Here is a 16,281-nt window from a genome sequence, read left to right as displayed (position 1 = left end):
ATAGACCCGGAACTGGGGTTCTATGCATATTGAATATATTGACATACCTGTCAATATTCTTTACAGGGTAAGCCACAGTCGACACAACGATACTGTACCCTGCTTAGAACGCCACTTTGCCCTCTCCTAATTTCTTCCCCCGGTTTTTCACTCTTTTTTTGCATTATACAGATATCTCTAACGACCTATTTTCAGTTGGGCATCGAACTTAGATGCCTAGGTCTCTTTACCAGGTAGGCTTAAATCGATACTAGTGGAGGTTCTTAATAGTTGCATGAACTTTTGGTTTGGCACACAGACCTATTTTGGTATAGAGCACCAGATTCTCACCAGTGTGCTTTGAACAATGGAGCAAGTGACACTTTTACACCCTGGTCTTTCACAAACGCGGGTTTTTCGTGAGCATGAGCTAATAAACCATGTGACTTGGGCTTTTTATATCAACAAAACTGTTGAAACAGGAAATAATGGTTTAACCATTACCCACACACTGTACCACCATCACCAGGATGCAAGTGTGGATGTGCATGGTTCGCAATTCACTAAACGACCACTAGGCACTTAATAATCCGTCACTTTCACTTCCGTGCACGTCTTCTTCACTGTTAAGTGTACCAGATGTGTTACAGTGAAATGTACTATACAAATGTTTATTTTATTTCATCAGCCCTGAAGAGTCGTGTTGACTCCACTTTAACACGATGAAACACGTGTCGGCTGATTGTGGATCCAATTAAACATCTTTTGAAAAAGAACTTGGATATAGAGATCTGCTGCTTTCTGCTACTGTATTACCACTTGTAATTTCATGTGTCACACTGTTTTTGTGGTTGCGAGAGCTTTGCTGTTTTACAGTTTATGGTAATCTTTGGATTGTCTAAGAACGGTTTTAGGGTCATTCCGTTCGCCCTTAACGCACCACACAATTGAATTCATTTCCCCACATAGTGTAACGTACACTTTAGGTAGAGCGCCATCTTCTGAAATTTCTTCAAAACCCTATCAGCTGTTGATCTGCCCGCTACAGCCAGTCCGGCCCTCAATGCAACTCAGGTAAGAGTGACCATCGATACCTATTCGTTATGAATGATGGGAGAATGCATTTTCACAGTGAGTTCCAATGTTCACATGGTGCTGGGTGTGTGCTTTATAATGGTGTAATTTGAATGGCTGATAGCTTATCACCTCACATGGCTGTGTTTGACCCTGTGTATAACCATGACATAGGGAGAGATAACAGATGTATATAATTTAAGGGAGTTTTTGACTTTGTTATTTTCTTTATTTGGGTAAGAAAGACGAGTGTGGTTACTTACAAAGAACCAAGTAAGGCAGACATGTTTTTACTTACTGGTAAAAGTTTAATCTAAGAGATTCTTTAAAGCCTAGACCTATCAGGACTATGATGACTGGCTGAAACATGTCGGTAGTAGCAGATGGGGTGTTGGAGATGTCACTCTTCCTACACATCCAACATATATTTTTAACCCTGTCGAGTGGGACAACGAATAAATTAATATGCTGGTATCCACTTAGGCAGTTTTATTACTTTTTCTTTCTGCATTTGGGGTCCCTCATTTGGAGTACTGTCTCCTCTTTCTTCTCTTCTTTCTAAAAAATCAGCGCTCCACCCTGAGTGTTGGTCTGCACCAGGGTGTCTGTAGCGGCCCAATGATGAAGCATGCCACTACATAGTGTGTGAGGGCACTCTTCAGCAAGTCTGTTGGCTTGTCTCGAAGATTCTGGTTTGTATTAGCATTTCACTCCCGGCTGTCTTTCTTCTCCCTATGATGTATAACAATTCAAATACAACACTTCTTTTTATGTGAATATTGTTTGGTCTTTAGTAGTCTGTTTTACACAACACCCTTTTTACTTCCTTCTCTTTTTGTGAGATTTATAGTTAGGAGAGCTTGTGATGGCTCATTCTCTTGTCTCTCACTTTGCGTGGATATGTTGTTATTTAAGCACCACTGGAACTGTAGCAACAATACCTTAAAACCAAGTTAACCATGGTTCTCTGATACTCAACAAACCCTACTCAAATCTCTCTTCTCAAGTTAAGGTGTTGACGGCACCAACCCCAGTAGATTGCTTCTACCTGAAAAACAAATTTTAGTTTGTCCAGATGATCACTTCCAACCCGACTCCATCCCCGTGACCTGTGGACTCTGACAATGGTCAATCCTTTCTCCAGTAATTCTTAACCACCACATGGAACTTCTGAGATCTCCACCAATAAGCAGTAAGGAGAAAGGGAAAGAGACATGGATAGAGCAAAAGTGAAGATTGATAACTCCAAGAAAAAAGGAAGGAATTAACTGGACAAGTAAAAGTTGAGCAAAGATGCAGATCGCCTCGGAAAAAAAGAGGGGATTCGAAAAGTTAAGCAAATAAAGAATCTGAAGAGGCTTAATTAAAAATAAGTTTAAAGTTATAAGGAGAAGGTAGGAATAGCGTTGGTGCTGTGGTCCACGAAAAGTGATTAAGGACCCTGTTAATACCACTAATGCCACAGAAGAATGGCATATGAGAAAAGGGAGATTGCATAGTAGACATTTTTGTAATGAGTAATCCATTGTATCAAAATGAGTAATCCAGGTTTGATGATATGACATTATTTCAGGCCATTCCTTAATTAAATGCCAAAGGTGGAGGTGGAGTTGTTGCACGAAGGTGCCCAGATTTACATGACTGTAAACTATCAAAAAGGGTTGCAAAGCAATGCATTGGTATTTCATTTCCAACCCAAAAAGCCATTTCGCAGCGCAAAAAATGCTTTGTGCTGCTTTGTATCACTTTGAGTCAAGGGGGCATTCATGGACGGATCAGTGCAAACACCCATATGTTTTGACACAAATCCCAATTTCCTAAAAAAGCCAGAGAGGGCTGTTCATCAAAAACACCTTGAATCAGACATTAACAAGCAGAAAAGTTTTCATTTATCCCCCCAAAAACCATGCACTGCATGTGTACTAAAGTGAACAGCACACATCCAACGCGTGGAATCCTTCTCACTTTCTCTAGGCATCACTAGGTGGGGACGGCGGATGCGGGATGGGGGATTATGCAGGGAGGGGGTCACGGGGGTTCATAATGTAAAAAACAAATATTTAAAACCTGCCTATCCGCCCGGTCCTGCGTGTTTACTGCTCCTGCTCTCCTGCCTCCAACAGTAACAGGAAGCAGGCAGCCAGGCTTCCTCCCCTAAGCCAATCACAGCGCTGCATGCAACGTAGGGTTGGTCGGGGGTGCCGTGACACAGCGCTCTGCCAGGGGATAGAGGGGTGTGCATGTTCTCCATGCAAGCTGCAATGCAGCCTGCATGGAGAAGGGCAAGGTGCGCAGGATTGCTTTGGCCGACCAGAGAGGGCCGACCAAACAGTCTGTGCACCATCAGGAGTGAGCAAACCACTCCTCCCCTGCTCTGCTTGGAGAGCAGAGCAGGCCCATCTACCCCAAAGCAAACATAAAATGGTAGTAACTAAAAGTTATTACCATTTTATGTTTTGGCTTCTCGCACTGCTAGAAAGCAGTGGGGCGATGCTCCTCCGCCATGGCGGAAGAGCCGCCCCTGCTAGGCATAGGAATTGTACTGGTATGTGTACTTGCAGTACAAACCTAGGCTAGAATGTAAACGCTCACCGTTGCACTATGCAGCAAGGCTGTGCATTGTGCAAGGCGGCCTAAATGGAGCACAAATACAGGGGATGACAGTAGATATGGCTCTCTGGTGTATTTTCCTCCTTGTACACTACAGCACAACAAATGTGGTTGTTGCAATGCGTTTCATAAAGAGTTGTAAATCCGCCTCAGATTGTGCTTTTTGGAATGCAATGATTACTGTGGGAGACAGATTTTGTGAAACAGCAAATTAAGTCTTATTGACATAAAATAAGTGGATAGTAAAGCTGGGCTCAGGGCAAGGAATATCATGGTGCCAAGGTGAGTTCTTGTAACGAGGCTGAAGAGTGAGGGCCACAGAAGCCCTTCTCTTGGCAAAGTTAATGAAAACCCAATTGAGAAATGTGCCCAAGAATCTGCTGTGTGAAGCCACCTCTCTGGGGAACATCCAAGTAGAGTTAGTGCTCTGAGGTAAGATCTGGCAGTGAGACCTGAGACCATTATAAAAATGCCACTTAGCCTTTGGATTTTATAAGTCATGAAGCTGGAGCAAAGCCAAGCACTCGAGCTAATGGTGGCAGTTTGCTAATGCTTTGTGAAAGCCTTCTTCTCACATCCAAAACACGATGCCACCATCTGCAGCACTGTCAAGGGCTAGGAAACTTCAGGAGCACTTGCTGAGATAACATAGAGATCTGAGAGGTTGAAAAAAAGTGAGAATTGCACATGGGCAGCGTATACATGGCCTACAGAGACACGGAAACAGGGTGAGGACTCCCTGTATGATGGACGTATGGAAATTGGTACCTGCCATGAGAAGGGATCTATTGGCAGTTGGGGAGTTGGTCCGAATGGCAGAGTAGAGTCACTGGGGGGTTGCTAATTAAGACAAGCGGTAAGCACTGGGCGCACAGTGCATGAGAACACAGTCAGAACTTGTGATCATAGAGAGAGGACTGAGTCACATTTCCCTCTCAGCCTTGCTGGAGTAATTCAGGGAAAATACAAGGGGCACCCCACACTCTTTACTCAAGCATATCTGACCATTATTCTCTCATGTACCTCAAGCCCAGTTTTGCAGAGGTAATTCTCATAGTTATAGCTGAAATGGGATTGCACCAACATAGTGGTGGACCTGCGCATGCAGCTCTACAGGGCCCAATACAGGATATGAATTCTGGACCCCACTGCACATAAAACCAGTGACAGGCAGTACTAGCAGAAACTCTGTTGGGACAGTGAGCAATTCAAGGATACATGCTCACAGGGCATATATATCAAAGGTGCTGGAATGACTTGGTGCTAGTATAGGTGCCTATTGGAGGTCCCCCAACACTCTTTAAATATCCTGGGTGTTCTAGCGGACAGAGGAACCATCTGGGGGCTGGACCCCCTGGAGAGATAAAAACCCTGACCAATGCCTGCCATATTGTGCCTCAAATGTATTAGCTGACAATCTGTAAAGGTCCTTACACCTTAGTGGCACTAACAACAGTACTACAGCACAGGAAAACTCCCTCACCTGGGCACCCGATTTCACTGAACTCATAGGGTTTATCCCACTTGACATGCCATACTCGCTCCACGATTCCACAGAGGTGCCAGTGCCATTTCTGAGGTGATGACTGCCAAGTCAACCAAACCAACGGAAGTCAAAGCAATACCAGCCCACAGCTCAGTACTAGAGACTATCTCGAATTAACTTACTGCATTGCGACTGTCAATGGCCACAATGGAGGATACTACAACTAAGTCTGCGGTGGAGACCATGACAATAAGATCAGACAGCACCTCAAAGTGCCTGCAAAAACCAGATGACAGGCCACTCCTAGTGGAGCAGAAAATCCACACATCCATTTACTGGAAGCGAGATCACTGGTTAATGCAAAGTAAAATTTGAGATCTTGAGGACAGGAAACGACATGACAACCTGCATTTTGCCAGGATCCCCAGGAAAATGGAGGACGATATGATCGTGCTGTTGACGCTCTTCATCCCAGAACTCCCAACCCTACTGTTCACTGCTCCACTGGAAATTGAACACCCACACAGACTAAGATCACATACACCTTAAACCAAAGGGAGTCCTCACCAGATAAATGCCAGTTTTCTCAGACACCAGCACACCAGACAAATAGATGCAGCAAAGAAACATGGGCCTTTCACTGTGCGTGACCCACATGTCTCAATTATCGGGGATTTCTCAAAAGAAACAAAGCCGAAACATAAGCAATACCTGGCAGTACGTCCATAATCAAAGAAGCTGGAGTTAGAAATGGATTGCTTGGCCCAGCGACTCTGCTTATCACATACAATGAGAAAATAACTGAATATGAGGTTTCTGGACAACCGGAGCAGTATATGGACTCACTGAAGGACACAGACATGAATACTTACGTGCGCCATAAGACACTGTGCCATGAACCTCATTTGTATGCAACTGCAGGGCAAGATCAACTGTGGGAGATGGAAAGACTAGATTAGGTGACAAAGTACTGGTCCACTAGGTCTAAAACACTCCTTTTACTAGATCACTTTCTCTTAGGGACACGTCAAGATCACCCTTGAAACGATCCTAGTGGAGAGGAACGGGATACAGTGACAGATAAGAGACTTTATAATGTCCATCCAGTGTTCACGTGTGTTGACGCCTTGTGAGTTTCTTTCCCTTCTCTATTTCTAGCATCCTTTCATTTATTCCTCGAATTTTGTTTCACCAGGTATCAGGACTTGTGGTACTTGTGCCCATTCCTGCTATCATATGCAAAACGAGACACTGATCTGTGTGGAAAAGGACATGTTCAATGCGGCCGCCAGTGGTGGAACTGCTGGCATGAATGTATGCAAGGAAGAAAACCTTTATGTTATTAGAGATAGACTTCATTCCAAGATGGCCGGCGCTTGATACAAGGCTCAGGAATATGTCAAGCTTTCCCGATGTCATCCTATCTGTAAACGTGATCTGATAGTTTACAGAGCCAGACACATCGTGGGGCCAGCAACTTCTATTCAGAGGTGCTGAGTGAGTGAGACCTGGCATTGCTATTTCATGGAAAGTATCAGGAAAAGCCTCGTGGTGTTGGGATTGCTTCTGGAAGGACACCTACTTCGGTTGACTTAGGCGTGTGCGCACTGTACAGATTGTGTCCTCTGTGCAGGGCGTTTTTAGTGTAATTCGGACCGGTAACACTTAGGCTGCGTATTCTCGTGTGTCTTGAGAGGCTGTGATAATTAAGATGTCAGGTAGTCCATGTATTAATCAGGTAGATTTATTCAAGTAAGATGTTACAAGGTAGAGCCCCAGCAGGAGTAGCCTTCCTGTTGCTCAGCCCATACTCTAACTGACACTCCACATCCAGGCATCCTCATATTCCATTGCATCACCACGTACACCAACATTCAACAGCACATTCACACTGGCTGAGCAGCAGGTATAACAGAGGCATTTGGACTGGCAACTGGCTTTCCATAATAGTTTAATTTAGCGCTCAACTGACTTTTAATTATGGTACTATTACAGATGTTGTGCCACGCACTGGGAGTTGAGCAGTCAATCAATCAATCAATCAAGAGTTTGTTAAAGCGCGACTACTCACCCGTAAGGGTCTCAAGGTGCTAGGGGTGGGGGGGGTGCAGGTTCCATTCCATCAAGGAGGGGGTCTGTCGAAGAGCCAGGTTTTGAGGTTTCTTGCGAAGATGGGGAGCGATGTTGTCTGTCGGAGGTGGAGCGGAAGGGCGTTCCATGCTTTGGCCGCGAGGAAGGAGAAGGAGCAGCCTCCCGATCTGGTCTTTCTGGTGCGGGGGACCACGGCGTAGGAGAGCTGGGCTGATCGTAGGGTCCTTTGGGGTGCGTGGAATTTGAGCCGGCTGTTCAGGTATGCTGGTCCGGTGCCGTGGAGGGCCTTGTGTGCGTGGGTGAACATCTTAAAGGTGATTCTCACCTCGACGGGGAACCAGTGGAGTGTGCGCAGGTGCTGGGAGATGTGGCAGTGTTTTGGCAGGTTGAGGACCAGTCTTGCGGCAGCGTTCTGGATGTTCTGTAGCTTGCGGATGAGGTTTTTGTTTATTCCGGCGTAGAGTGCATTGCCGTAGCAGAGTCTGCTGGTGACCAGGGCGTGAGTGACTGTCTTTCGGTGTTCGAGGGGATCCATTTGAAGGTCTTACGAAGGAGGCGGAGGGTGTGGAAGCAGGAAGATGAGACAGAGTTGATCTGGCGGTCCATTTTGAGCTCGGCGTCCAGGATGATTCCCAGGTTGCGTGCGTGGTCTGTGGGGGTTGGCGGGTTTCTGAGGGCGGTGGGCCACCAGGTGTCGCTCCAGGCGTCGGGGTTTTGGCCCAGGATGAGTACTTCTGTTTTGTTGGTGTTTAGTTGTAGGCAGCTGTTTTTCATCCATTTGGCGACGGCTTCCATGCCTTCTCGAAAGTTGCGTCTGGCGGTGTTGGGCTCGTTGGATAGGGAGAGGATGAGCTGGGTGTCGTCTGCGTATGACACGATGTTGAGTCCGTAGGTTCTGACGATGGGGGCACGTGGAGCCATGTAGACGTTGAAGAGCGTCGGGCTGAGGGAGAAGCCCTGGGGGACTCCGCAGGTGGTAGGTGTGGGGTCTGAGAGGAAAGGGTGGAGTCTGACCCGTTGCGTCCTGCCGGAGAGGGAGGAGCAGATCCAGTCGAGGGCCTTGTCCTGGATTCCTGCGTCGTAGAGTCTGCGTATTAGGGTGCGGTGGGAGACTGTGTCGAATGCCGCTGATAGGTCTAGGAGGATGAGGGCTACTGTTTCTCCTTTGTCCAGTAGGGTGCGGATGTCGTCTGTTGCGGCGAGGAGGGCGGTTTCCGTACTGTGGTTTTTTCTGAAGCCGGATTGGGAGGAGTCGAGGATGTTGTGTTCTTTAATGAATGTGGCGAGTTGGCTGTTGATGGCTTTCTCGATGACTTTTGCTGGGAAAGGGAGCAGGGAGATGGGTCTGTAGTTTTTGAGGTCGGTGGGGTCCGCTGAGGGTTTCTTTAGGAGGGGGTTGACCTCGGCGTGTTTCCGGTCGTCTGGGAACGAGGCGGTCACCAGGGAGCGGTTGATGGTGTGGCGGAGCATGGGTGCGATGGTGTCGGCGGCTCTGTTGAAGATGTGGTGGGGGCAGGGGTCCGTGGGGGCCCCTGAGTGGATTGACTTCATTGTCTTCAGTGTGTCTTCGGTGGTGAGGGCTGTCCAGTCATCAATTGCTGGTTTCTGGGTGTCGGGGGTGGTTGGTGAGGGTTCAGTGTGTTGGTTGTCTTCATCGAAGTTGTCGTAGATGCTCTTGATTTTGTGGTGGAAAAAGGTGCTGAGTTTGTCGCAGAGGTCTTGTGAGGGAGGGATGTCGGTAGACTCGCTGGTGGGTTGGGCGAACTCCTTGATGATGCTGAAGAGTTCCTTGCTGTTGTGTGTGTGGGTGGAGATTCTGTCTTCAATCGCTTTTTTCCTCGTTTCTCTGATGAGTTGATGGTGGGCGTTGGTGGTGGCTCTGAAGTTGTTGTGGGCTTCTGTGGATTTGGTGTTTCTCCAGGCCTTTTGGAGGTGGCGGCATGTGCGCCTGGACTCTCGAAGTTCGGTGGTAAACCATCTGGCTTTCTTGGCACGGGTATTGTTGTTTTTCTTGAGCTGGGCTATGGTGTTGGTGCTATCCGAGATCCATCTAAGCCGGGATCGGGCTGCGGTGTTGGGGTCGTCGTTTTCCGCGATGGTTGGGGTGGAGTTGTTGAGTGAGGAGTTGAGCTGGTCATCGGTGATTTTGGTCCAGTTTCTTTGTGGAAGCAGGTGCTGGTGTCTGTGGATGGTGGGTGTTCTGAAGGTGAAGTGGACGCATCGATGGTCGGTCCATGGGAGTTCGCTGGTGTGGCTGAAGGTGATGGAGTTTCCTGTAGTGAATAGGGGGTCGAGGGTGTGTCCTGCTGAGTGCGTGGGCTCGGTCACAATCTGGCAGAGTCCAACTTTGTGGAGGTTGTCCAGGAGGCATGTGGTGTTGTGGTCCAGTTGATTGTCGAGGTGGAAGTTGAGGTCTCCCAGCAGGGTGTAGTTGGTGGATGCGATGGCCTGCGGGGAGATAATGTCCGTGATGGAGTTGGCGAAGGGGCCGCGGGGTCCAGGGGGTCGGTAGATGAGGGTTGCTCGGAGTGGACAGTTGAGGAGGCAATAATCATTGAGGGGGGTATTTGTCTCATATATCATTAGTGCAAGTTACTAATGCTTCTCAGCATTTTCCTTTTGTGTAATTTTTCCTTGATGGTCCGCACGATTTTAGATCCTACTTCAAGTCTCCTCGACCTGATCACTGTGCACTTTAGCTAGTGCTACTGCACTGTAAAATGTCAACATTATTTTTCTTTCTTAAACAGTTTTTTCAAATAAACATATAATCCAAAATCAACAGAAATATTCCAATGTATTGTTTAGAATGGCTCACAGACCATTTAATTTTTTTTTCTTTTTTTTTAATCCTCATTGGCCAACTCGCCACACAGTTTACTAACTGTTCCACCTGCTGGGTTTTTTGTATCTCATACGCTAGTGTATCGAGGAAGAGACATCAGGCTCACCTCCACAGAGTCCGGCCAACGCATTATCCAAACCCTTGATGCCATTTGACCCATCCGGTGTGCCCATCTCATCCTCATTCCTGGAGCCTGAGTGTCAACCCAAATACTAGCGAGATAGGCGTAGGGCTTAATCATAGGATTGATGTTGCTTTGTTCGATAAATAATTCAACATTTCCCCATATGCCCAATCACCCAAAACGTAGAAGAAATGGTACCCAAAATGCTAGTTTTTTACTGGTGTGATTCAACATATCTAATTTCGCTGTATATCTCATTGACTTTATCCAATCCAAAACATTTGGAGAGATGGGAGAGACCCACAACTTGCAAAGTTCTCTACGTGCCAATAATACAGCATAAAAAATCAATTTCACATTGTCATTAATTCTATCTTCCTCTAGGTCATTCCTCCCAGTAATTATAAGTTCGGGGCTTACCTCTAATTGCAGGTTCAGAGCTTGACATAAACAGTTACTCACATCTTGCCAAAAGCCTCTTATCTCTGGGCAAAAGACAAACATATGGAGGTCATCGGCGTTGGGGGTCTTACATTTTGCGCACTCCACCACTCCGCTTGATTTAAGTTTCGTCAATCTGCGCGGCGTCCAGTAGGCCCTGTGGATTGTGAACAGAAGGTTTCTCCTTAAATTCGCAGGTTTAACCACTCCGTATAGTAAAGCCATAGATACTTGCCATTGGTTTTCCGTTGCTATCCTTGGCAAGATTTGCTCCCACAGGACCTCCGGAAGTAAGAAGGGGCCATCTTCCATCTCCAACATTGACCAATACCACAAGGCCACCTCCTTCTTAAAAGACCCCTCCATCGCCAATTTTGCCTCAAAGTCATTTGTATTCCAATTCGATTTTCAAAGCCCTTCGCCCAGCTCTGAATCTGCAAGTATTTATACCTTGAGAAGACTTGCCCCCACCTTTGTTGGCATTCACTCCATGCCAACAAATTGCCCTCCTGAAACAGGTCATTCCATCTCCGAACTGAGCCTTCTCTCTTTAATGGAATTGCCAATAAATCCTTTGTCCAAGGCGGAGAACCTGGTGAGTCCCATATTGGAGCCATACAACTCAAACATGGTATCTTTAAGAATTTCCTAATCTTGTACCACATCTCCGCCAGATCATATAGAACTTTCAACCTAACCTTTTTAAAAAACTTAGGATCTGAGAACTTATACAAAAACCCAAAGTCTGTATAACCACCATTCTTTAGCATCACACCAAATAAGTCTCCTATTGGTGACTGAAAGCGGGTACCCAATAGCATCCTACAATTTTTCAACCCAAAAGCCCATGCATAAATTTGCAAGTCCGGGGCAGCCAATCCTCCTTTACTAAGCCTCCTTCTTATTTTTTTCCACAAAAGTCGTGACTCCTTTGATGCCCAAATAAAAGAGGCTATCTCGCTCTGGAGCTTGGCTAACCACTCCTTTCGAAATCCAAGCGGAATAACCTCAAACAGAAAAGTTACCTTTGGCAAGATCATCATCTTCACTAAATTAGTTCTGCCATATAACGACAAAGGTAAATTCATCCATCCTTTAAGCATGGCCAAAACTTCTTGTTTAACTCTAAAGAAATTAGTTTTTGCCAAATCCGCAATATTGTGAGTAACCCTCACTCCCAGATATCTCATATCCGCCTTAGTGACTAACCCCTCTGTGGACACGTTCCAAGCCATAATCTCAGTTTTTTCCTGGTTGATCTTATAACCAGAGACAGCTCCAAAATCCTTGGTGATACCTGTCAGGGCATCCAAAGAATCATGCAAATTTGAAGAGAAAATAACAATATCATCTGCATAGAGGCCTATTTTTTTTTACCAATTTGCCACCCCAAAAGGCGGAATCCTGTCTGAGCTCCTTATTCTGCAAGCCAGTGGTTCTATATATAAGTTAAACAGTAATGGTGACAGAGGACACCCTTGTCTCGTCCCGCGCATAATTTGCACGGGTGGAGCTAATAATCCATTAACCAGAACCCTGGATGTCGGAGAATCATAGAGCGAAAAGATAGAGTCAGTAAATCTCTTTCCCAAATAAAGATGTTGTAAGAGAGTTTTTAGAAAAACAAAATTAACTCGATCAAAAGCCTTGGCGGCATCTAAAGCGATTACCGCCAAGGGAAGATCGTTTGTAACTGCCATATCTATAATGCCTATGAGAGCAAAAGTTAGTTCTTTTAGATAGCGACCCCTAACAAAGCCTTTTTGATCTTGATCTATCAATTCAGGAATCACTAGACTTAACCTATCAGCGAGAATCTTTGTGAAGATCTTATAATCACAATTAAGGAGTGATATAGGTCTGTATGAATCTAACGATCTAGGAGACTTGCCAGGTTTAAGAAGCAAAGAAATAATAGCCTCATTCCATGTACTCGGTATAGCTGCTCCACCCATAAAGATTTGATTAAATAAGTTACACAATACCGGAGCCACTTCTTCTACTAGGGTCTTATAGACTTCAGAGGGGAGGCCATCTGGTCCTGATGCCTTCCCCCTTTTACTCTCCTTAATAACCTTAACCACCTCATCTATCGTTATGTCGTTATTTAGCACCACCTTCAGATCCTCAGCAAGTGGTTGTATCTCCAGCAGCCATCCCTCTATCTCCTCTAGCCTCGGGTGCAAATTCTCCCTATATATATCCTCGAAAAATGTGTGGAAGACTTCTGCTATCCCTTTGCTATCAGTAATCAAAGACCCCGTAGCTGAAGTCTTAACCCCCTTAATTTGATTGCGAAGCAAGTCCTTCTTAGCTTTCCAAGCTAACAATTTACTGCACCCTTCACCATAGGAAAAATGCGCTAGCTGACTGGCCTCCCATTTTTCCTTAACTCTTTGTGATAATATAGATGTTAATTCTAGCATTAACTCAAACAACTTGTTTTTTACCTCCTCCTCACCTGTAGCTTGGTGAGATTGAAGCATACCCTTGACTGCGTGGCAGAATCCGGCGCATCACTTGACGCCTCTCCGCTCTACACCCGTCTTTGGTACTGATGTAACACCTTCACTGCCTAGAGAAGATCGACGCATCTTGCTATTTGTTACCAGGAAAGGTACCTTGTTCAAGGGGCTTGCGTGGGTTCTATTGCCGGCTGGCGCTTCATCGCGGTCAGCCTGAATGCTGACTTTGGTCTGGTCCAGTGCAACCTAAAGTAACCTTTTTAGTGCTACTTGCTTCTGAGCTTTTTTCTGCATTTATTCCTTTAAAATTAATTATCTCAACTTCTATACATTGGATGTTTGTCATTTTGGTCTTCTTTTGTCATCTCTTTTTCTAAACCTGTCAGGAGTCTTTTTGTGGTGTATTCATTGTGTTACAATGTGTGTGTTGCACAACTACTTTACACATTGCATCTTTGGATAAGCCTGACTGCCCTGTGCTAAGCTACCTGAGGGTGAGCACAGGTTATTCTTGAGTGTGTATCTCACTTACCCTGACTAGGATTGTGGCTTCTGCTTGAACAGGTTGCATACCTTTGCCTGGTAGAAACACAGTTTCTAACGTACACTATTCAGTATCAAACAGCGTCACTATGGGGGGGGGGAATTGGGGTGTTTACTGGCTAAGCAGTTCTGACAACAAGAGGCCCAACAAATAATCCTGGCTATTCACTCAAGGACATCGTTACTCACACACCCCATTGACCTCCAATACAGATCTAAATACTTCTTTGAAGAACTATATCCTATAGACTGCTCCCAAACAGTGTCAGAGGAGGATGCCTTCTTCTTGTCCCTCTGTTTCCCAAAACTCTCTCAGGGACAGGTGCAGTCATTTGACCAGGCCATAACAGAAGATGAGATAGTAGGGGTAATACAGAACTTCCTATATAACCAGGCCATGGTAATAGACGGCTCCTCTTCTGAATATTACAGAATCACTAAGCCCTTATAGTACCATTGTTGTGCAAACAATTATCAGAAAAAGAGAAAGGCTCCTACACTTTTCTGGACGCAAACATGGCTAAACTTGCTCTCATCCTAAAACCTGGTTAGTACCCACCAGAATATGCCAGTTACAAACCAATACCTTTATAAATGTGGACATGAAGATATTGGTCAAGGTACAGGCCAACAGACTTAAACCGATATTAAAATATTTAGTTCAGTATGACTAAGCAGGGATTTGTCCCTAATAGCACCTCTTGATCTCTTTTAGGATCAATGCTACATGTTCTTTGGCAGGTAAAAGGTGATAGAGATGAGGTATAGCTCTCTTTCTGTCAATGTTGAGAAATACTTTGATGGAGTGAGTGGTCCTACTTGTCCAGGATGCTAGAGAGATTTGGGCTGGGTAAGAATAAGAAGTTCCTCACCAGGTGATGGCTGTACACTAATGCAACGGTGATGCTGGGATGTAATGGACACGCTTCCTCTGCATTTCAGATCCCTAGAGGAATGAGGTAAGGATGCCTGTTATCTCCACTATTTCTAATCCTAGTACTCTAACTGTTAGCTACAGCCATCAAGCAAAACAAAGACATAGAAAGTATAGCGATGACAGGGGAATAACTCAAAGCACTTTTCTATTCAGATGCCATACTAGTCATCATGTATAATACAATCAAGTCTCTATAGCCTTAGTGAGACTATTTCACATTTCTAAACATTCTCCATCTATAAAAAACTGGGGAAAATTCAAGGCCCTACCTCTCAGACACACAACTAAAGTGAAACCCTTTTAAATAGCAACAAACCAAGCTCAAGTATCTAGGGATATTCCTGAATACAGGGCCCCACTGCTTAATAGACCATAACATAGAACTGATGTTCTCAAAGCTTGAACTGATCTAACTAACAAGTCTCTGATTGATCTTTAAATGTGGTGAGAAGTTGAAGTCCCCAAAAAGAATATGTTACAATGTCCAAGTTACATACTTGCAATACTGCCCTTACAGATCCCGCCCCGTACGATTGAGGAGCTGACTAAAATGATGGAAACATTTTTATGGGAGAGGGGAAAACCACAACTTCATGCCACAATGGAGTGTGCTCGGTTGCAGATACTTCATATAGTATCATATAGGCTAGTATTTGAGCATGCCCAAATCTGTTATATGATCCACAATACCCTGGATGCACCAAAGTAGGTGCACTTATAGAGGTCCTATTGAAATCAGTGGACCCTATGCAAGTGTTAAACACAGCGGACACTGGGAAATTCGCATCCTCCAACCTGATATTCGAGCAATGATGAATCTGTGCAAATGGGAAACGTATAATTGCATAGTCTCAAGACCCTACCATACCATACTTTTTTCAACCCTTATAAAACAACATCCGAAAGAATGGTGGTCCCATGGACTCCAAGTACAGTACATGGACGAGAAGTAGACGGCGATCATGAGTGCCCAAGATAAACCTCTTAGAGAGGCTCGACTGAAGTTGAGCTAGTTTAAGATTCTCCATAGGTGGCGCTGGTCTCCCAAATTGTTGAAATACACAGGTATACTGCTGGGAGCAACGTGCCAGGGATGTAATTCACTTAATGGTGCTATCGTCTATCTTCCATGGAAATGTGCATGCTTTCTCACATACTGGAAAGAAATTCAGAACACTATGAAGGAATCAATAGATACCTTAGGTCAATCCAAGCGTCAGGCAATCTTTCTGCACGATCACACTAACGTTCCCGAAATAACACACCAAAGAGCCTGGTGGTTCGCTACTACCCTTGCGCTGGCCAAACTTTGGAACCCTACATTCTGGAGAACCACTGGTGAGCCATTCGCATTCCAGGTGTTGAGTCTTGGCTGAAGGAGATGTGCACAGTATTGTTATATGCAAGGATGATTTACTGTTTCAATGATCAACTGGACAAGTTTGAAGCAATCTGGGTAGGATTGTTAGCCATTAGCAGGGACTGAGCATGAAGAGGGGGCAGACGGAAATACGTTCCAATTGTTTCCATGGCCCCCAATGAGAAATAGGTCACTATGTATAGTCTATAGAATGATGCAACCAAACTATTCCCTGTCATTCGCTCCTCTCCCATATATTTCATACAGTGGATTACAGCTGGGATAGGCAAACACACCTTTCTGGCAAACCCTGCAGTCTAACTGAC

This window comes from Lissotriton helveticus, chromosome 6, assembly GCF_964261635.1.
Source record: "Lissotriton helveticus chromosome 6, aLisHel1.1, whole genome shotgun sequence".
NCBI lineage: Eukaryota > Metazoa > Chordata > Amphibia > Caudata > Salamandridae > Lissotriton > Lissotriton helveticus.
The sequence above is the reverse complement of the archived record's forward strand: the minus strand, read 5'-3'. Positions refer to the sequence as shown.